Below are 21,414 nucleotides of genomic sequence, written 5' to 3' on the forward strand. Positions count from 1 at the left end.
GGGCAGCGTTTCATTACATTGTATGTGGAATCAACTTGTTGAAACCTAACAACAACAACAAACTGAAGCACAGGGAGGTTAAGTGATTTATTAAAGGTCACATAGCTAATAAAGATTTGAACTCAGGCTCTTTGGTCCTGGGTCCATGTTCTTAGTCCTGGAGGAGCTGCTGGTGAAGGATGCCGGCACCAGCTCAGGATGGGTAGCCTATGTTCTTTGCAAACCAATCCTGTAGGAGAGAGTAGAACTGCCCCATTGGGTTTCCAAGGAGTGGCTGGTGTATTCGAACTGCCGACCTTTTGGTTAACAGCCAAATGCTTCACCACTTCACTACCTGGGCTCCTACAGGTACCATCCATAAATAAATGCAATGGGCATGTCACTAGAGGGAGAAAATAGTACATTAATTCCCCTCCCCCAATTTCCAACCACTTCAAGGACAAACCCATTCCCCCATTCTACCCATCATGCTCTCTTTTCCCTTCTCTCTTCTTGCTTGTCATTGATTTTTTCCACTTGGAGGAAGAAGGTTGGCTTAGGAGCTGGTCAAACCAAGGTCTCTCCCAGTTCTGACATTTACTAACTGAAACTGTTGATGAATCACACAGTATTTTAAGGAGCCCTGGTGGTGCAATGGTTAAGTGTTAAGTTGCTAACTGAAAGGTTGGCAGTTCGAACCCACCTGGCAGCTCTGAGGGAGAAAGACCAGGCAATCTACTTCGTAAAGATTACAGCCTAGGAAACCCTATGGAACAGTTCTATTCAGTCACACTGGGTCCATATGAACAGGAATCAATTTAATGGCACCTAAAAATAACAACTATTGCCAGTGGTTATAAGCAATAACTATGACATCAGACAAACCTGGGTTCAAATCCTGGCTCTGTCATTTTTGGACTTGGGGCAAGTGATTTACTCTCTCTGTATCTCAGGTCTCTGACCTATAAAACAGGGACAATAATTCTGATCTTTTAGGGTTACTGGGAAGACCACATGCCTATATGCCTGCAAAGTGCTTATCACAGTGCCTGGCACATAGTAAGGGCAATTATGACAGCTGCAATTATGATTATCTTCTCCTTGGCCTCAGTTTCCTGGGGGGGGGGGGAGAGTGAACTGCTTGATTTCCGAGCGCCCTTCCAGCTCCAACATCCTCTGACTCATTGGCATCCTTCTTGTTTCAGGTTTTTTATTAGATTTCCATCACTGACTCATCTTTCTTCATTTCTTTCCCTTATCATCACCCTCCACGAAAAATCCACCCTCCTCACTCAGATCGTTGCCCCAGCAGCTCTGCCCTGGCAAGAGGGGTGGGGGTAGGATAATCGAAGCCAGCCACCCTCTGGTGCACTACCACAACTTTGAGTCAGATTCCACTGGATTTATACAGCTCCGAAGAGTAGGTAGTCGATATGAATAACCATTACATTGGGGAGGGCTTTTTCTTCTCCCTCTGACTGATGACAGCTAAATTACTGCTAAATATAGGCGCTGAATTTGCATGAATCTGCAGCTTGCCACAGCCAGGCTGGGGGTTTTATTGACAGCTGAGGCACTGGAGGCAGGCAGGCAGGCAGGCAGGCACCTGCTCCGATACACCTCTTCCAGAGGAAGCAGAGTCAGGAAAAGCCAGCCTCCCCTCTCAGGCACACTCCTCCCTTACCTCCTCTCCAAGAGATACACTTGTCTCTCCAAGCCTTCAGTCCTGCTGGCTCCGAGGAAAGAGCCTGGACTTTGGGTCTGAATCCTGGATCTTCCATCTAGCTGTGTGTGATTATGGACAAATTACTTAACCCTTCCCTCTAGCCTCAGTTTCCCCATTGGTAAAATGTGGCTAATCATAGCATGTAATGGCTAACAATGATGTCACATAAGGAGAAGGCTGGAGGTAGACTGTTACAAGTTTCTAAGATGCCATCCTACCATTATCAGCATGTTTGCTTCAGTCCTTAGATGAGTGTTTCAAAATCCCAAGATGGCTGCTGCAGCTCGAGACATCACATTACATCCCATCAGAATCAAATGCAAGACAGGAAGAAGAGGACAGCCTCCCTTGTCACCTCTCATTTTATTAGGGTGCATAATCTTGAATAGACGCACCCAAGATTTCTCCCCTTTGTGGTTCATAGCAATAATAACAACAACAATAAAAATAATATCTAACATTGAGTACTTACTAAATGACGGAGCCCTGGTGGCGCAGTGGTTAAGAACTACGACTGCTAACCAAAAGTTTGGTAGTTTGAATCCACCAGCCGCTCCTCAGAAGCCCCACTGGGGCAGTTCTACTCTGTCCTATAGAGTCGCTATGAGTTGAAATCGACTCAATGGCAATGGGTTTAGTTTTGTTTGGTTGCTATATGACAGGTGACTTTCTAAATACTTTAAATGTGTTAACTTACTCAATATTCACAGCAATCACAAGAAATAGGTACTATTTATAAGGTGCCAAAGAAAAAACAAAAACCAAAAAACCCAGTTGCTGTTGAATAGATTCCGACTCACGGCTACCCCAATGTGTGTCAGAGTAGAACTGTGCTCCACAGGTTTTTCAGGGCTGTTTTTTCTGAAGTAGCTTACCATGTCTTTCTCCCCAGGACCCTCTGAGTGGACTCAAACCACAAACTTTATAAGGTGCAGAGAGGTTAAATAAATAAAACAAACAACAACAACAAAAAAACAAAGTTGTCCAAAGCTACACAGTGTATAATGGTCACAACTGAGATTCGAACCCAGATAGTTTGGCTAAGGTGGTGCAATGGTTAAGTGCTTGGATGCTAACTGAAAGGTTGGCATTTCAAACCCACTAGCTGCTCCATAGGAGAAAAGACCTGGTAATCTGCTCCCATGAAGATTATAACCTGTGAATCCATAGGGGAAAGTTCCACTCTACCATCTAGGGTCACTATGTGTCAGGAGGAAACTCTGGTGGCCTAGTGGTTAAGTGCTACAGATGCTAACCAAAAGGTCAGCAGTTCAAATCTACCAGGCGCCCCTTGGAAACTCTATGGGGCAGTTCTACTCTGACCTATAGGGTCGCTAAGAGTCAGAATCGACTTGACAGGAATGGGTTTTTTTTTTTTTTTTTTTTTTTTTATGAGTCAGAATTGACTCGATGGCACACAACAACAAACAACAAGCTTGGCTATAGAGCTCAGGCTTTGTAGCTGGAATTTGAACAAAGATTAAGTTCACTTGTTTGTCTTAGACCATGACTGGTGAAAGATAATGAGACCCTGGTGCTGGAGAAGGGGCCTACCTTCCCCAGCACATCAGGCTTGCCTAATGGGAAATCAGGAAGAAGGGGAAGTGGCTGTGGGTAGAAACCAGAGAAGTCTGTGGCACTTCCTCCTAAGGTTGGCAAGAAGATTAAAGACAGAATGCCCCTAACTCCCTTGTTCAAAGCCGATGTTCAGTAAATGAGAGTTCCCCTCTCCTCCTCCTACAACTTTTGATTTAATTAGTTATTTTGAACATCGTGTGAAACCAACTTTAAGGCAGTACAATCAAGTTGAAGAGAGAACACAGGGAACAGTTAAGCCAAGGACTCACAATGGCATTTGTTTAAGGGCCAAATGCCTGGGCCTGCTCTGAGATGTGCCAGATGGAGTATTGGTCCAGCTTCTCCTGACTGTTGTGGTGGCCAACACGTGGAACTTCCAGACCTATCCTGGGCTGAGATGCAACAGAGCAGACCTCAGTTAATTCAGAAATGGGTTTTTGGACAGGTGGGGCTAGACCATTTGAGGACAGAAAAATCTCAGCTGGGAGAAACGGTTTTAGAGAGAGATAACTTTCTATGGCTGGGGAAAGTTTGACCAATCGTGGTTGAGGATCAGGTCTGGCTGGCCTGCCTCCAGTGTCTCAGCTCGCAGAGCCGTGGGTGGGCTGATATGCAAGTGAGGTTGGAAAGAGGGATAGTGCAGTTGAGAAGCTTGGCAAGAATATCACCAAATGAGGGGCATTAGTGTTACAGATCTGTGGCATGGAGGTTTCAGTTGCCACGTGGAGGAAGCCAGAGTGGAGCACCAGTTGCCTAGAACTCATGCTGCTAGCAGAGAGAAAGCCAGGGAGAGGACCAACCAGAAACTGCATCAAGATCCTCACCAAGGAGGACTGTGGTTGCTGTGGCCATAGAAATGCCAAACTATGAAGACCATGAAACAAGGTGCTTTGATGGTGTCACTGGAGAAGCCAGGTCAGAGGGGAGGCTCAGGTCAGGACAAGTGACAAGAAGGCAATGTTGCCCAATGGTCCAGCTGTCATACTGACCCAGGTCTGAATCCCAGCTCTACCGTTACTAACTGAGGGACCTTGGACAATTACTGAAACCGTCTGAATCTCAGTTTTCTTCTACCTGGCTGGTGCGAACAGTTAACATGCTGGGCTGCTGATCAAAAGGTTGGAGGTTAGAGGCACCTTGGAAGAAAGGCCTGGTGATCCACTTCTGAAAAAAAAAGTCATTGAAAACTCTATGGAGCACAGTTCTGCTCTGACACACATGGGGTTGCCATGAGTTGAAATCTACTTGAGAGCAGCTGGTTTGAATGATGATGGTGATGGTCAATGCAGTTACTAGATAGGTATCATATGGAAAGTGGCCAGTAGCTTCTGGCACACAGTAGGGGAGAGTATGGGCTCTTTCTTTTTTAAATGAATGGGAAGGTGGACAGAAACAGATGCCTCTGTCTTGTGGGCCCTCCTGACAACGAGAGCAGCTACCCCAGGCTTTCATGATGAAAGCCAGGTGTTGGGAAGAACCTCACCCTGGGATGGCTTTTTGAACCCCACCTTGATGGGAGATGAATCAATGGTCTGCTTCATTTCAGAGGTAGGTGTCCTAATCTCAGCTTTTCGTCTAGTTAGGTCTCCAAAGCCTCTTCTGGGGAGATTCCAGCCCCTTTGTTTCCCACGATGAACCCTGGAGGCGTGCTTAAAGATCCTATCCCCATCTCCCAGGTAACCTAGACTGATCCTGGGTCTTGGCTTCTGGTGGCGTTTCTGAGGGTTCTTGGCACCATTTCCCCATTGAGGTTCTGTCCCTGGAGTGTCCCTCGTCTGGGCCAGCCCTGACCTGCAGAGCCCAAGAGCAAGAGGCTTTATCCTGGAAACAGCAGTGGGATAGAAATAGTCCTGATTTGCTCCCTGCAGAGCAAAAGCAGAGAAATCCTCGTGGGAGACTGGGGTATCTGCCTGCCTCTTCTCTGATCAGACTCTTGGCTATGCTGGATTTTTCCGTCCCCACGTTTAGTCCTCCAAGGGGCTGGTGGGGGGCTGAGGTTATCCTACTTCCCCCCTGGGTCCTCAACTTGCCCTCCCAGAATGAGTCTGGTTTTGTTTTCCTCCTGGAGTTCCTGTAAAGACCTGGCCCTGGGTCTCACTCCCCCTAGTCTCTGCCTCGAGTTTCAGAAACTCTTCTCCTAGGTCGTGCTGCCAGTGGCATGGATTCCTCTTGGACCATAACCTGACAGGGCTAGGTCTGCCCGTGCCCTCTCAGAGCTTGGATCCTGTCCCTGTGGCTGGCTTCCCTTGACATCAGTCCTGCCTGCAGTGGCCCTGTATCCCTGCTAGCTCTCTCTCCTTGTCCCTGGTTATGTCTGCCATCTTCACAGCATGCCTGGCAGCCAGCCAGTGCCACTCAGCTGTGTGGGCATGGGAGCTAATAGGCTGGAAGCATGGACTCCAGGACATCAACTCTCATTCTTCTGTGGATTTCAACTCTGTTTATAAAATATCCGGTAAGGATGCATGTTTCTGGGGAGAATGTCCAAAGCTTTCTTCAGGTAGCCCATTACCCACCAAATGGTCACAATCCAGTGGACAAGAGTCCCTTTCAATACCCCTGGTCATGTGTATACATCTTTGTGGACAAGGGCAGGGCTGTGTCTTGTTCACCTTTGTATCAGTTGTTCCTAGCCCAGTATCTGGAACAGAGCAGGTGCTCATTAAATATTCAATGGGTGAATAAATGATCAATGAATGAATGAGTGGACTAAGATGTGGTGCATCCCGAGCCCAGCGGGGAAGGAAGGAACCTTCTCTCCAAGGCCCCTGGAAGATGAACATGCATCTCTGCAGGGACGTTTCCAGCAATAGGGAGCTTCCTCTTTCATAAGACAACTCATGACTCTGCTTTTCCTATACAGAGCTGAGTTCTGTCCTTCTTCAACTCCTACCCCCTGGCCTGAGTTTTGGCCTGGGAGTCTGCCCAGGATTCAATCCACCTCTTTGACCCACTCACATCAGACATGCAGGCATCACCTTCTAAGCATCTGCCAACAATAATGACATTTGCTGTGCTAGCCAAGTCAGGCCCCTCCCAAGACAAGTCCCATGATAGTTCTCACCCTCTGCGAGATGTCAGATCAAACCACTATATGTCTCTCTTCTCAGAAAGGACCATAATTTTCCTGACAAAACCAGGAGTGTCAGAACGAAAGAGAGCATTAGAGTGGATATAAACCTAATTTACGGATGAGAAATTGATGCCCAGAGAGGGAAAACGATGCTCCAGAAGTCATGCTTCTAGAACTGGAACCCAGGCCCCTGGCTCCCAGCCCAGTACTCCTCTCACTGTACTCTGCAGCCTCCTTCCTGCAGATCTCAGTATGACAGACGCGTGGGGGCGACCGGAGGCCTGCACCTCATGACTGGTTCCAAGTATGCTCCCCTTGGACTGTTGGGTTGTCCTGGATCTCTGAGGGGTTGGGCTTCCTTCCTGCTTTGCTGGAGCAGAGGAGACCCTGGGCTGGGCTCTGGGCTGGCAATGTGCCAGGTATGCCAAACTCTCATGAAGTTTGGTGTAGCATTTCAGAGCATGGTCTCTGGAGCTAGAGTGTCTGGGGTTCAAACCCTGGTTCTGTCACTTCCTAGCTGTGGGACCTTGGACAAAGTACTTAACCAGTTCGTAGCACAGCTTCCTCATCTATAAAATGGAGATAAAATAGTGCCTAATGCGTAAGGCCGTTTGACGCAGTGCTGGGTGAGTGTTAGCTGTTATGACTGCTGAGTCTGCCTTGCACTTGCTGGAGCCAGCTCACCTGAGCCAAGCGAGGAAAGGCCCTGGGCAGCCCCTACAGTGACCTTGGTCCAAATAACCATCTGTGCCACATGCATGATCCTTGGCATACATGACAGGGAACTCTGCAGGGTTTCTTGTCTTTGAGGAAACACTTTTGTTATGGATTAAATTGTGTCCCCCCAAAATATGTGTTTGGGGCCCTGTTGGCACAGTGGTTAAGCACTAAGTCTGCTAACCAAAAGATCAGCCGTTCAAATCCATCAGCCACTCCTTGGAAACCCTGTAGGGGACTGTTCTACTCTGTTCTAGGGTCACTATGAGCTGGAATCAACTTGATGACAACAGATTTGACTTTAGGTTTCGTTCCTGTGGGAGCACATATAGTTAAGCACTCGGCTACTACCTGAAAGGTTGGCTGTTTGAATACACCCAGAGGTACCTCAGAAGAAAGACCTGGTGATCTACTTCTGACAAATGAGCCATTGAGAGCCCTGTGGCGCACAGTTCTACTGTGACACACATGGAGTTGCCGTGAGTCAGAGTCAGTCCGGTGACAACTGGCTTGGTTTTTGGTTTACACCTGGGAATGTATTAGAAATGGCAAATAGTTTTCTTTGTTATGTTAATTAGATCATACCCGAGTAGGGCGGATTCTAAGTCTAATCACTTCCTAGTTATAAAAAAAAGCAGATCAGATGAAGACACACACGTGTGCCCACATGGGCATGCGCACAAGGGAAGCCAGAAAACATGTGAGGATCCTCTGCAAGCAAAAGAACCGAGAAACATCTGGGACTCCTACAAGGAAGAACTCGATATAGCCAAGACCCTGATTTGTACTTTTAGCCCCCAAAACTGTGAGAAAATAAATTTCTGTTCTTTAAAGCCACCCACTTGTGGTATTTGCGTTACAGCAGCACTAGGTAACTAAGACAACCATGTCCAACGACGCTTCTAAAAAATCTATCCGAGGAGGCTGCTTCCACTGGGCAGTGTACCAGAATGGTTAGAGTCCAAATGACTCTGGGCCCAAGGGCCTGGGTTCATACCTCAGTGCCACTGCTTTCTAGATGTCAGACCCTGGGCAAGTTAGTTCACCTCTCCTTGACTCAGTTTCCTTATCGTTTGGGGAGAGGGAAGGTGGTAATGTCTACCTTCTGAGGACCATGTGAGGATTAAATAAGACAACGCATGTAAAGAATGGTGTCTGATGCTCATTGTTACTAGTGATATTAGCTACTGTTTACTGAGCACTTAGTGTGTGCCAGGCACTGTTTTAAGTGCTTTTAGAGATGTTAATTCATTTAATCTTCATGGCAACCCAATGAAATAGGTACTATTTCTATCCTCTTTTGCCAGTGAAAGAACTAAGACATGGAGAAGTTAAGCAACTTGCTTGTGTCTCAGATCTGCAGCCAGGTGCTCTGCTGTGGTGCTCAGACACTTACTTACCACCCGGCACTCTGGCGGTGTCATGTGAGACAGCTGTGGTTGCAGTTTTCTGATCTTTGAAATGCATCTCAAGCTAGTATGAGACTGCCTGGAGTCATTTTTCTCCAGAAAGCCTGGGCCAGGATTGGGGACATGGATGAGCCTAGGGGAAGAGTGGGAGAGACAGTGACCCCCGGCAGTCTACCCATGTGCCCAGGTTGATACCCAGGGGCAAAACAGCTGCTGACACCATCTCCTAGAGAGCACCTGATAAAAGGAATCTACTATGGAGACTTGGAGTGGTTCAATTAGAACCGTGGCCTAAGTTGGTGTTGAAGGAGGGGTACAAGGGTCAGAGGCCAGGGCAGGAGGAAGACAGGGCTTTGGATACTGTGGCAGGCCTGGGCTCTCCTGGCTCAGCCTCTGACCCTTAGGACATGCGTGGGTTTCCCTGATCCACCCCAAGACTAACTTGGCTTCAATCTATCAGCATTCACAAACAATCTCAGACCTTCTAGCCTCTCCTGAAATGAATTCAATCTATCTTTCTAGTCCTCAGCTTTCTGGGAGCTTGGCCAACCAATATCTATATCCTGGCAGCTGAACTCACCCTGAGCAGCTCAGAAAACTGCCAGACCACCCAGCATACATCTAAGCAAGACCTGGGTCAAGGAAGCAGGTCCTGTCTTTTGCCATTTCTACCAATTCTGTGAAACTACCACCATGCCCAGTACACAGTAGGTGTCAAGGCTACCACTGTGCCCAGCACACAGTAGGTATCAAGGACACCACTGTGTCTAGCACACAGTAGGTGTTAAGACTACCATAGCACCCACACACAATAATTGCCATGGTTACCACATGCCTAGCACATAGTAGGAGTCAAGGCTATCACTGTAGCCAACAGGTAGTGGGTGTTAAGACTACCATAATGCCCAGCACACGGTAGGTGTCGAGCCTACAACTGTGCCCAGCACATAGTAGATGTTAAGACTGCCATAGTGCCCAGCACACATTAGGTACCAAGGTTAATGCTATGCCCAGCACATAAAAAAAAAAAAAAAGCACATATTAGGGGTCAAATACTGCCATGCCAAACACATACACAGTAGATATCAAGGCTACCACTGTGTGCAGCACACAGTAGGGTTAAGGTTACCGTTGTGCCCAGCACACAGTAACTATTCAATATATATGTGATTTCATTATAAGATAGAGCTATCCTGTGGCAGATACCATTTTTGTAATGGCCAATTCACTCTTGTCCAGGTGTAATGTACACTGCACTGTGTTCAAACCCCTTTACATTTGCCATGGGCTCTTGGTCTTCTAAAGGAAGCTCGGGCTCTGCTGTTCCATTGGTTTCTCAGCATGCTCTCTCTGTTGATGGGATTCTAGAAGAAAACATTTGGCAGAGTTCTTCAGAGTCACATCGTTCCAGCCAGAGTGGCAACACATGGGTGGTTGATGAGGCGGTACAGAGCCACAGGTTGATCTGGGGTTGAGGGAGCCTTCCAGTCTTGGTGATAGCTCTGGAGCACCTGCGATCCAGGGTGAGGGGATGGGGGAACTGGCAGGTGGCTGAGGAGAGGTGGCCTCGAGACCGCTGAAGAGCCGGCCCGGGGTGAGCAATGAATGGTTCAGCCCAAGCACTGCTGGAGCAGGAAACCATCAACCAAGCATCTGGCCCACTCTTTTCATTGTGATAGATGTTGCCAGATTTCCTATGAAAGAAAGAGGCAGCCCTAATTCATTTTCCCACCAAATAGGGCATGTGAGTGCCTATTTCCCTACCCATACTACTGGAGCCCTGATGGTGCAGTGGTTAAGAGCTCAGGCTGCTAACCAAAAGGCCAACAGTTTGAATCCACCAGCTACTCCTTGAAAACCCTGTGGGGCAGTTCTACTCTGCCCTACGCAGTCATTATGAGTCAGAATCGACTTGACAGCTACTGGGTTTTTTTTTGTTTTTTTTTTTTAAGGCTTATATTACTACTAGGAGCCCTAGTGGTGCGGTGGTTAAGTGCTCAACAGTGGCAGTATGTTTCCGTAAAGATTATAGCCGTGGAAACCCTACAGGGCAGTTCTACTCTGTCCTATACGGTCACTATGAGTCAGAAGCCACTTGATAACAACAAGGTTTTTTTTTTATATCACTACTCCTTGGGTGGTGCAAATAGTTAAAGGGTTCGGCTGCTAACTGAAAGACTGATAGTTTGAAACCACCCAGAGATACCTCAGAAGAAAGGTCTGGTGACCTACTTCTGAAAAATCAGCCCCTGAAAACCCTACTGAGCACAGTGTTGGTCTGACACACATGGGGCCGCCATGAGTTGGAATAGACTCACCAGCAACTGGTTTAGTTATGCTGCGACTGTGTCTGATCAAATTTCTGGATTTTGTCAGTCTGATAAATGGAAGATGATTTCTCAAGTTAAGTTTGCATTTATTTAATTTTGAGAGGTGCTTTAAGTATTTTAAAAGTATATTTATTAGCCATTTGCAGGTGCTTTTCTCTAAATAGTCTGTGGTTTTTTGTTTTGCTTTTTTTTGCCCATTTTTTTCCTGTTGGGTTCTTTGTCATTTTCTTATCGATCTCTAAGAGCTTTTGATATATTAAGTAAGCCAGTCTTTTGTTTGTCACATGAGTTGCAGATATTTTCCCCCAGTGTGTTGGTTGTCTTTTGAGGTTATTTATAGTATTTTTTTGACGTTCAGAAAATTTTCGTTTTTCTGGTCAAGTAAAAAAAAAAGTTTTTTACTTTTTCATTTCAGAGTTTGTATCTTGCTTAGAAAGGATGTCTGCATTCTAGAGTCATAAAAATTTTTCCATATTCCCTTCTAGTACTTTTATAGGTTTAATTTTTATGTTTAAATCATTGCTCCATCTGGAGTTTACTTTGGTGTGAAAAGTGAAGACGAGATCCAGCTTTCCTTTTTTCCAGATGGTTACTTGGTTCTCTCAACACCCCTTATTGAATAATCTTTTTTTCCCCTAACCAGTGTGAAATACCATATTCATCATATACTAAACTCCTGTTAGATCTTGGATTTATACTTGGATTCTATTTTCCTTTAACAACTTGCCTGACTTGTGCTAGTACCAAACAGTTATAAGTATTACAGATTTTTATTATGTTTTAATATCCGGTCAGACATGTCACTTCTCTTTATTCTTTTTTTTTAAGTGTCAGAATTTTCCTGGCTAGTGTCACATGTTTATATTTCCATGCAAACTTTAAATTATCCCATCTCTTCCTCCTCACTCCCAAATCCCATAGTTTGTCAACGGCTAGTTTGTATAATTTCCATAATGACCAATTCACACTCGTTTCCAAGTATAATGCACACGTCACTGCATTTGAAGGTTCCTGGGTGGTACAAATGGCTGGCACTCGACTCCTAATCAAAAGGTTGGTAGTCTGAACTCATCTAGTGGCATGGTGGAAGAAAGACCTGTCAATCTGTTTCTGGAAAGATTACACATTGGGTCCCTCAGTCAGAATCAACTTGATGGCAATGGGTTTGGTTTTTTTGGTTTTTCACTGTGGCCAACCTCCTTCCCATTTGTCATGACTAGATCCTTAATGTTCAGAAGGAAGATCAGACCACCTTGTGGGTTTCGTCTCATAAATATCCCTCTTTGCCAAGGACAGAGTAGGTTCTCCTTGGTCAGAGAGGTCTGTGGAATGGAGAGGACTGTACTCAAGTTTGCCTTAGGGAAACACAGTACAGGCACCCCAGCTTGTTGGTAGAGACCTTCACCTTTCCCCAAATCTGATATTCTTGGGTGTTATGGGGGAAAAGTTTAACGGTTAAATACGTTTGGAAAACCTTAGGTTAAGTGAAGTTTTATTGATCATCCATTTAGCAGATATTAACAGGCATCTGCCATTTATTGAGTGATACGGTCTGAACTGTGCCACCCCAAAGTGTATGTTGGAATCCCCGTGGCTGAGCATTCAGCTGCTATTGAAAAGGTCCATGGTTAGAATCCACCAGCTGCTCCATGGGAGAAAGATGTGGCAGTCTGCTTCTGTACAGATTACAGCCTTGGAAATCCTGTGGTGCAGTTCTACTCTGTCCTGTAGGGTGGCTATGAGATGGAATGCACTCTATGGCAATGGGGGTATGGCCATGGATGTAATCCATTTGGGAATAGAGTTTTCTTTATTATGTTAATGCATCCATTTCAGTGTAGGGTGTGTCCCAAACCTAATCACCTCTGAGTGGTATAAACAGCAGCCTAGACAAGGAAGCAGAAATGGGGTGGAGCGGCGGGGAATAGATGCCCTGAATTCAGGCTTCTAGCTTCCTGAACTGTGAGAACATAAGTTTCTGTTCTCTAAAGCCACCCCACTTGTGGTATTTTTGTTACAGCAGTACTAGGAAACTAAGATACTGCTTTGATTGTGTGTTACTCTCTACAGCCCCACCAATAATCCAGTCTCCTACATTGCACTCCTGAAGTGTCCAGGAGGAAGGTCTGTGGCAGGACTCTGGGATAGCAACATTATCGTGAGGATTATGGAGAATGACACACTTTCAAAGCGGTGCGGTCGGTGCCATCTTTGAGTGGGGCACAGCTGTTCGTTTCCTAATCAGGTCAAAAGCCCATGGGCAACAGATTTGGCTGCTATGCAATGAGTATACTGCTCTTGTTTACAACAGCAATTACTGAACCATTTTGAACTGGTTTGAAGCCCTAGTTCTGAGTCTACCCAGAGGTGCCTCAGAAGATAGTCCTGGCAATCTACTCCCCAAAAATCAGACATTAAAAACCTTATGGAGCATAGTTCTACTCTGACACCCATGGGGTCTCCATGAGTCAGAACTGACTCATCAGCAACTAGAATTCACAATGAAGTGGGAGGGGCCCGAGGGCTTCTTCCCCACCCCACCTCCCTTGGAGAGAACTTCATTTTAAATGAGCAATCAGGGGAGGAAAATGACTCCTCTTCTTTCTTTCAGGGCTTCCTCCTTCTGAGGCCTGGGTCCCTGTGGGAGTCATTTGTCATCTTTCCTAGCCAGCAGCTCCTCTGCAGTCCTGGTCCTCTCCAACCTGGACCACTCCTGGGAGAAGCCTATCTTACCCCTAACAACTAATCAGCGCAGATGTTTGCTGGGGATGTGGGAATTGGCAAACCCTGCCTGAGTCGTTCCCACTCCTCCGACAGCTCCCCAGAGACTCCCATCTTCAAAGAGTGTCTCAGTGCTTTTCCTCATCATCTCCTGGATTTTTGCTGCAAAACAAAGGCAACCTCTCTGACCTCTTCCCTTTTCAGACTTGCCTTGTTGAGATGTGCTTGTCAAGACGATGATGAGGGGCCATGGACCAGAGATTGTTCAGGGAGAAAGAAACAAGCACACCAGGAAATAGCTTAAAGGCCCCGCACCTCTGGAGTGCGTTAATAGCCTCGTCCTTCACTTTGGTTCTTCTAGGCACTCTGACTTCTCCAAGCTCTGTGCTTCCACAAAGGCCGTCTTTGTGCCTCTGCCCCCTGTCCCTGTGCTGCTTGGTCTCTGGGTCCTTCTGTCCCTGGGCCCTTCTGCATCTCTGCCTCTTATCTCCATGCCCTTCTTTCCACCACTTCCCCTGTAATGACAAATCGATGGTAATTGCTTGAGTGCAGCTGTTCAATCCTCGGACTTAAAGTCCAAAGAAGTCCCCAGGGAACCACATGCTGCTTGAATTATGTAAAAGTGATCGGAGAAGGGTGGATTTCATACGCAGAAATTCTTTTTGGCATTAAATTTTCATGGAAAAAACTCAACCCTTGGATTCAGTACTTCTGGTCAAAACTTATCTTCTTTCATTCGGCACACATTTTTGGACTCTTATTTTGTACAAGGCCACAGTCTAGGTGCTATAGAAGAAAAAGAGATTAACTAATCAGCCTCAGACCTTTCCTACACGCTCCTCCCACCGCTACATACATACGTCTTGGAGCTGACAATCTACTATGAGATAGAACTATTTCTAGATGGCCATCATATCATCTGTCCATCCATCTATCCATTCAGCAAGTATTTATTGAGTGCCTGCTACAAGCTGGGTGCTGTGATAGGCACCAAAGGCATTGTTCCAGGTGCCAAATGAGACCTCTATTGGGGGAGGAAGTGACCAAGTGTTTAAGGATAGTCCTATGAAGGACTTGCTTATTAAGCTGAATCTTGAAGGGCAAGTACAATTTGGCAGAAAACTTATGTACACGCCAGTAAAATACAAGCATCCCAGTTCCTTTCTCCCCATAATTCCTGTGCTTTCCTAGGGCTTATGTTCATTTCCAAGGTCAATTCCAGCTCTCTCAAGAAACTTAACTCCACAAACTTCTCCTGTGCAGGGATATTCCTTTCTGTCTGCTTCACATTGGCTCCAACATGAAACCAATCTTCTGTTCCTGATTTCCGTGACAGTCACCCAGATAAAGCATTTGCGTGTGGGTAGTAGTGGGTCCCTCAGCCCTTTCTTGCTTGCGTCCACCCTAACTTGCATATCTAAAGAGAGGTGTCTCAGACAGTGGCCGTCAACTCCAGATGTCAAACCTTTCACCCTGCACCCTCATTCCTACCTGGGTCTCAGCAAGGAGAAGAGGGTAATATGGAGATTCATGTCCCCATTGATGGAAATGTAAGTTCCATGAGGGTGGGGAGTTTGTCTTGCTCACTACTCTATCCACAGGACCTTGAATTGGGCCTAGAAGAATGCTTGGCACATGGTCAGGCCTCAAAAATTTTTTGAATGAATTATGCCACACATGCCCACTTAAAACATTTAAACCAGAAACAAAGGGGGGCATAACTATAGCATCAGAAATGGCCATGACAGCAAGCTAGTGGTGCCACATCATGTTTAGAATAAAAAGATTTCTCCTTGTGGCATAGATGCCCCCATTGTCACACCCTGCTACAGCCATACTGGTCTTGTTGTGATTCTCTTGGCCATGCCGAGCAGGTTCTGCTCCAAGGCCTGTTGCAGAAGCCATTCCATCTGCCCAGAATGTACTTCCTCCACCACTCACACAGCTCATCCCTCACTTCTTTTAGGTCTTTACTCAAATATCATCTCCCTGACCACACCAACAAAACCTTCCTCTATCACTCAATATCCTCCTACCCTGCTTTCTCTTCCTTGTTACACATGTTCCCACCTGGCATTACCTTAAACATGGCTTATGTATTGTCTCTTCCTGATGAGAATGGTAGCTCCATAAGGGCAAAGGCTTTGTCTTTTTTGTTCACCATTGTATTCCCAGTACCTGGGACTCTGCCCAGCACATAGTGGCCAACTCATAAATATATACTGTTGAATGAATGAATGGTAATGAATTAACATGGATTTACCACAAGGCTGTCACTGGGGGTGGGACACAGTGGAGGCTTGGGGGAGAGTCAAAGGGGTCTTTACTTGAACAGGCCTCTGAAACAGGTGTCCTTGAAGGAGCAGACAAAGTATAGATGAGGAGCTAGGCGATTAGATCAAACCCTATGAGGCAGATGCATTGGAATGCCTTGGGAACCATGAGGAGTTCTCAAGGGTCATGGGAAGGTATATAAGGCCTCCGCTGATGAGTGCAGTGCCCTTGTATAAATGAGAATAGCACTCCCCTTCCTCTAGGTGGACACAGCCTTGGGCAGGGGGCCCCAGGGGGTGAGCAAAGTATTGGCTGGGTTTTAGCTCATGCCCGTCCCCGTGGGCAGATGCCTTTGTGCAGGGCATCCCTGTCAGAACCCTATGTGACAGTCTGAAGGTGTAAGAGAGTCAAGGTATTTACGACAAATGTGAGTGCCCACCATGGCATTCCTTCAATGCCCAGTTTGGAAAAAACAAAACCTTCATTTCAGCTTGACGAAGAGACTTACCCAAAGAAACATGGCTACTAAAAGGCAGAGCTGGGATCTGAGCTCAGTCCTACTGGACAACTTGGTCTGGGGAATGACACCATCCTTTTGCTACTCTAAGTGTGGCATGAGGGCCAGCTGTATCGGCACCACCTGGGAGTTTCTAAGAAATGCAGAATTTCAGGCTCTGCCCCAGAGACCTACCAAATCAGAATATGGGTTTTGACAAGCTACCCAGGTGATTTCTGTCTACATTAAGTTTGAGAAATACTATACTACTCTTGGATTTTATGTTGTTCTATTGCTTTTCCACTCAACTTGGGGCTAGGTCACCTCTACTTTGTCTACCTGCCACATTACCAAATGTCGCCCACAGGACCAGCCAGTTTGGGGTTTTAGAAAGAGCACAGGACACTGAGTTGTGCTTCAATGGCTCTGCAATGTTGGATGCCTATTATCAGTAAGAGTGTAGGCTTACTAATCTGGGAAATAATGGAATAATGGCCAAGCACTTTTGTAGGGTTTAAATGACCTGAAGTACAACCAGCATGCTCCTTAGAAGCAAGGATGGTGAGACTATGTGTCACATACTTTGGACATGTTATCAGGAGGGATCAGCCCTGGAAAAGGACATCATGCTTGGAAAAGTAGAGGGCCAGTGGAAAAGAGGAAGACTCTCAATGAGATGGATTGACACAGTGACTGTAACAATGGGCCCAAGTATAGTAATTGTGAGGATGGCGCAGGACCGGGCAATGTTTTGTTCTGTTGAGCACAGAGTCTCTGTGAGTCAGAACTGACTTAACGGCACCTAACAACAGCAACAATAACAAATGACATTATGGATGCAAAAGTGCTTTGTCAATTGCAAAATCCTATCCAAAGGCAAAGGGTCTTCACTCCCACACAGTGTCTATGAAGGCCCCTGGCAGAGATCACTTATCTCCAGAACATTCCACAAATTAGAAAGAGGGAGGAAATAAATGGTTTAAAGTCAGTAGATTCCAATCTACTCATCAGCAAACACAACGGAAAGCCTCAATGAGATGGAGTGATGGAACAACGAAAACAATGAACTCAAACATGCCAACGATCATGAAGATAGAGCAGTACAAGGCAACATTTCTTTCTGTTACACGTAAGATTGCCATGAGCAGGAGCTACTGGACTGCAACCAACAACAACAGATTCCAATCAGCAGACTGGAATGGACACAGGAATTCATGGATTCATCTAGCTTGTAGGGTGAACCAGCTGACCCCTTGGGGAGTTTCAAATAGGGCTTTGATAATAGGGTTAGCTCCAGTCTGGGGAAGTTTTTAAGGAGAAAAGTGGGTAAAGGTTAAGCATTCTCTAGGGAGGGAGACTTGTAGGGGTAGCACTGCAGGGGGGCCACGTGTGGTGAGTTGTTTGGGAATGGGAGAAAGCAACCCCATATCACAAGGCTCCTGCCGGTAAACTGCCTGCTCCCCAGCCTTGCCAAGGGTGTCTCTCATCTCTGGACCCCAAACACTGCCTAGCTGCTGCATTTTTCATTTTGCCCAGATGTTTTGTCCCATGTGGAAGCAGTTAGTAGCACTGGAGCCACTTGGCTGGTCATGAACTCAGGCAGTGCTCTTTGCTGGGGAAAAGTATCTCAGACCATAGTGCTATTCTTGTGAATTCAGCAGAGCTCTTTGACAGAGATGGCTGTCTGGATTCTACTGACGTCACTGCCCATCTCCATCGAAAGGCCAGACGAAATAAGCATTCACTAAATTCTCAAAGAATGAATAAGCGAATGAATGAGGAAGCCTTTGCCTTCAGAAAGCTCTCTGTATCTCAACAAACCCAAAACAACCAGCTGCCTTTGAGGTGACTCCAACTCATGGTGATTCCATGCGTGTCAGAGTAGAATTGTGCTCCATAGGGGTTCCAGTGACTGATTTTCGGAAGTAGATTGCCAAGCCTTTCTTGCAAGGCACCTCTGGTGGGCTAGAACTTCTAACCCTACAGTTGGCAGCCAAGAACCTGTGTCTCAATAAAACCTACCCTAGCTACCCTGTTACTCTCACACTCTGCCACTCTCAATTCCCCTTTCTCTGCTTTTTTTCTCTCTTATCTTCTGTTAACATACAATATAATTTACTTATTTATTATTCATCATCTGCCCCCCCCCCCGCTAAAATGGAAACTCTACTACAGCATGAATTTTTTTTCTGTTTTAACCCACTGATATGCCCCTAAAACGGTGTTTGGCACATAGTAGGTCCTCAGTGAATATTTTCGAGTCAAGTTCAAGTACATGAACGAGAGAATGTGGCAGCATCAGACTGAAGTTCTAGTTTAGTTCTGCCGCCAAATCGTTGTGTGACCAGGTGAATTCCTCCTTTCTGTGCCTCAGTTTTCCTATCTATACGATGATGGGGTTGAGCCTATCTCTAAGGACACTTTCAGCTCTAATCCTGTAACTCTGTCTCTGTGACAGCCGCTTTTCGGGATGTCTTTGGAACTTTTTGCATGAAGTGGGGAAGAGAGTGCTATAAAGGAAATCGACAGATCTGGGTGGGAGTTCTGGCTCTGACACTTCTTAAGTACTGAGACATTGGGCGAGACACTTCTCTTCCATGTTGATGCTCCTAGCACAGTGCCTGGCATGTCAAAGGAATTAACTAAACGTTTGCTTTTCCCTTCCTCTCCCCATCTGGAACTGGTTGCCAAATGAGCTTCAGCTCACATAAGCACATAGCAATGGCCTGAAAGAACTTTGCAAACTGCAAAATGTTCCCCTAATGGAAGGGGTTATTATGGCTACACACACACCTAATTTCTGGTCTCCCTACACAAAAAAGAGAATAAAATCATGGTTGCTATTTATACCAAAACCATATCATGATTCCTAGGCTTCACTGCTCTTCAGAAATGTTGCACCTGATGAGACCAAATTCACACTGGGTTTATCAAAGTCTAATTAAAACTCTATCATTGTGTCTAACATGTTGCCTTATTATTTTGGCTTAATTAGGGTGATGAGAGGGGGCTGGAAGCAGCAATTCCAGCAGTGCTGTGATGCAACATCTGGAGAGGAATGGGGCTTAGGCAGATGAGTAATTAAATTGAACTATACACATAGAAAGGAACTTTGCATCTGACAGCTGTCTGGCCAGCCCCTCCTCAATTCAGGGGCTTATGAAAGTCAGACCAACCTTCTTTCTTCTCTACCTTTTCCTGAAGTATCAGTACTGGTCATACCCTTTGGAGAAAGTGGTAGCAAAGCCACCACTCTGGGGAAGGCTCTGCCTGCTATCACAGATTTTAGTCACTGGTGGAAGGAAGGTGGACATCTGGCAGCCAGAGGAACCTAGTTCTCCTTTTAGTCTTGGATTTGGTCAGCTATGGTCATGATGCTAACGTGGAGCATGCCGGAAAAACTCAGCCCTCTTTTAAATGTCATTGCTCTTCTCTTCACTTAAGGATGAACTGAAAATGGCCTCTGCCACTGCTTCCAAAAACAGACAGAAAGTGTGGGGCAAATGTCAAATAAGCTTCAAGAACTCTCACCAATATCAAAGCTGGGTTACTGTAATAGTTAGCATAGGCTAACTGCTGTAACAAATAGACCCTGTGGTAGGAGGCTTCTGAAATGGCTCCCAGTGATCTCCGCTTCCTGGTATTCATGTCATTGTTATTGTTGTTAGCTGCCATTGAGTCAACCCGAGACTCATGGTCCCATACACAATGGAAAGAAATGTTGTCCAGTCCTGCACTATCCCCATCATCTGTTGCAGATCAGTCAATGTGGTCCATAGGATTTTCATTGACTGATTTTCCTAAGCAGATCACCAGGCCTTTCTTCCTAGTCCATCTTAGTCTGGAAGCTCTGCTAAAATCTGTTCAGAATGACAGCAACATGCAAGTCTCCTCCGATAGATAGGTGGTGGTTGGGCATAGGGTGCACTGGCCAGGAATTGAACCTGGGTCTCCATCATGAAAGGTGAGCATTCTACCACAGAATCACCAGGGCTGCAACCTGGCATTCACGCTCTTGTGTAATTAACTCCCTTGAGTTGTGTTGGACAAAAAATTTGCTTTTAATGAACAGAATGTGGCAACAAAGATGGGATTAGATTACAAAAGACTGATTTTTGTCTTGCTCACTCGCTCTGTCTGGATCTTCTTGCTTGCTTGCTGTGATGAAGCAAACTGCATGTTGCAAGGAATTGAGGGCTGCCTACAGCCAACAGCCATGAGGAATTAATCCTGCCAACAATAACATGGGTGAGCTTGGAAGCAGATCCTTCCTTCCCCAGTAGAGCCTTGAGATAAGTACAGCTCTTGCTGATACTTTGATGGCAGCTTTCTGAGAGACTCCGAGCCAGAGGGACCAGCTAAGCCACATCCAGACTCCTGGCCCACAGAAATTGTGAGATAATAAATGTTGTTTTAAGCAACTAATATTTGGGGTAATTTGTTACACAGAAAGAAATAATTAACACAGATTCCAAAATGTATTGTGGCTCACATGCAATAGAAGCTTACCATGCTTACAGAGACCTGTCATCTTCAACTCATGACTTTCAAGGCTGCCCTGAAGGTGGTCTCCTTTTCAGCCAGTTGTAAGGGAACAAGAGTATGATAGTACATGTATGGGAATTTTTAAAGGCCAAGCCTGGAAGTGGCAGACCTCATTTCCTTTCATATTTCAGTGGTTAGAACTTCATCTTGGGGCCACATCTAATTGCAAGGGAGGCTGGGAAATGTATTCTAGCTGTGTACTCAAGAAGGAGAGGAAAATATGGATATTTTATGAGAAGCTATTAGTCTTTGTCACACTTATGTACAACAGTATCTACATTCCAAAGTAATACCAAGTTAGTATTACAGTGTAAATGCCCGTAACTCAAGAACAAACTAACCCTGTATTATTGTGCTGGCCCTATAGCCCCTCACTGGTGTGGTCTTAGTTTTAGAATCAAGGACTTTTAGAGGAAACTCTAGAGAAAAAGAGAAAGGGTAGAAGGCTGAAGATTCCCTGATGCTTCTCTGAGACACTGCAAAATGTATTCTGGACATGTTATGTCACCATATCAGTGTTCACTCCTTGCACACTTTGTAATGATGTTTTAAATTGCTTGGGACAC

This window comes from Elephas maximus, chromosome 3, assembly GCF_024166365.1.
Source record: "Elephas maximus indicus isolate mEleMax1 chromosome 3, mEleMax1 primary haplotype, whole genome shotgun sequence".
Classification (NCBI taxonomy): Eukaryota; Metazoa; Chordata; class Mammalia; order Proboscidea; family Elephantidae; genus Elephas; species Elephas maximus.